General features: G+C 42.5%; 1 protein-coding gene across 1 annotated transcript in view; it reads right to left on the minus strand.

Moving 5' to 3' along the window:
- Nucleotides 1-1,861, minus strand: part of pik3r5 (phosphoinositide-3-kinase, regulatory subunit 5) — a 33,051-nt gene extending 31,190 nt beyond the window's left edge. Inside the window, 1 exon segment of the mRNA XM_072683283.1 lies at nucleotides 1,708-1,861. The gene's annotated coding sequence lies outside the window, so the exon portion shown is untranslated.
- Between the last annotated feature and the right edge of the window lie 438 nt (nucleotides 1,862-2,299).

Genomic DNA, 2,299 nt, shown 5'->3' on the forward strand with positions numbered 1-2,299 from the left:
ATTTCTGCAGTTGTTTATTCATGAATTCATTCGTTTGTTTGTTTGTTTGTTTGCTATCAACACTAACAGCCCTGTGTGCAGTTTTAAACACACACCTGTACTGTTCTGTCTGTCTTTACCTGCCATACATTCTATACTTGCCTGTGTATCACACACACACACTCTTAACAACAGGGGGTTCTTCAAGGGTTCTTTTCTGTTTGAACACTGAAAGATTCCTCAAAGTACAGGAACCCCCAAGGAACGTTCTATATACAGGAGCACCTTTTACAAAGAGTTCCACTGCTGTTACCAGTGAAAGATCCCCTTTTCAGTACCCAAAAAGGCACGACGGAGACGCAGGCCTGCCATCAACTGGAAGCTGCTGCAACACCAGTGTCACTGTCTGCAGCAGTCCAGCCAGTTTTACACCAGCATGTTCTGAGAGGCTGCCAACAACACCTTCAAGCCTGCAGCAGAACCACATGGAGAAAGAAAAAGCCCTCTGGAGGAACGTTGCGTGGTCGGACGAGACGTGATACAAGATGTTTGGAGGAGGCCTCCAACCCCAAGACCACTGTAGCAACTGTTAAGCATGGTGGTGGGAGCATCATGCTCTGGAGTGGTTCTGCTGCCAGTGGGCCTCCTACTACATTGGAATAATGAAGGAGGAGGGCCACCTCAGAGTTCCTCTGCATAACCTTAAACCATCAGCTAGACGGTTGAAACTTGGAAACAGTCGTGGGTTCCAACAGGACACTGACCCAAACACACATCAGAGGGTGTTGAATGGATAAAGCAGGATAAGATTCATTTGGATTGGTCTGATCTCAGCCCTACTGAAAATACGTGTCTGTGCCAGAAAACCACCAGATTCCAAATATCCAGTCAGAGTTCCTGCTGAAGAGCTTTCAAAAGCACCGTCTGATCAGGATGTTGGGATGCAACTTGCTGAGAGACATTTAAAGTGAGGTGTGCTGTATGAATATTTCTGACCCTGTATATCTGTCCATGTGCCATTCAAACAGGCAACCTTGCACTTCAGATACAACTGTACATATATACATATATAACAAAATACATATATATATATATATATATATATATATTCTAAACACATACACTGTTCTGAGCGTATAAGCTAATGCATAAATGAGGGAGTAAAGGTAAAAACACTACAAAACTTTAATATGACATTTGAATGATATGAATTTTTTTCTGCACATTTTAGACACAATTTCATCCAATTATTTACAGAATTTCTCTGATGACTGGATAACAATAAGTAGCATTAGCCATAACTTTTGCACACTCACCAGTATTTGAACCCGATAACCCCTTAAACAGCCTATGACCCGCCAACTTCTATTACCAAAGAACAGCCCCACCAGTTTTAACAGTAATACACCCTAGTGTGTGATGAACTTTTCTGCGTTAGGGAGTTTATCTGAGGAAATCGACAGCGTTGGAGTGAGCAGAGTGTGTCTCTGTACAGGATGAGACTTACTTACAATGATACATACGAGTCTGACCAAGTCATTATATATTATATATATATATATTTACACACACACACACACACATATATATATATATATATATATGTGTGTGTGTAAATATATACAACTATAGGAGTAAACTGTGATGTGCCATCATGCAACTTTGCATCAGACATTTTTACTGACAACACACACACACACACACACACACACACACACACACACTTACCTGCTGCTTAACACACTCTCCCCATTTCCCAGAAGGTGAACTTGTAGTCTTTCACTTCATGTCCAGCTTCATGTCCAGTGTTCGGTCAGAAGTGTTTCCATTATTGTGTCACAAAACAAACTTCAGAGCCTTACTGAGTCTTCACACACTGAGCACTGCGTCAAGAAGGAAGTGAGTTTAGGGAAGGTGCATGAAAGGACACACATACACACACACAGCAGGGAGGAGCATCCACCCCCCAACCCCCCCCCCACACACACACACACACACACACACACACACACACACACACACACACTCACACTCTAGCGGAAGCTGTTGTCGGGTGTTTGTGTTATTTTTATGAATTAAAGAGCGCAGAGCCACTGTGCGCTGCAGGATGGATACACACTCGGGGGCGTAGAGTGGGCTGGAGTGTGTGTCTGCACCAGATACACTTGTACTGAATAGAAACAGAACTTTTAATCATGTAAAAATGACTTTACGGGATTAAGCTGTGTATTAGAGGAGGATGTAATGAACATTACAGTATTAGTACGGCATCACTTTAGCACCATAATTAAGCTGCAGTGAGGAATTGAGTTTTAAGGCC

This window comes from Salminus brasiliensis, chromosome 7 (assembly GCF_030463535.1).
Source record: "Salminus brasiliensis chromosome 7, fSalBra1.hap2, whole genome shotgun sequence".
Classification (NCBI taxonomy): domain Eukaryota; kingdom Metazoa; phylum Chordata; class Actinopteri; order Characiformes; family Bryconidae; genus Salminus; species Salminus brasiliensis.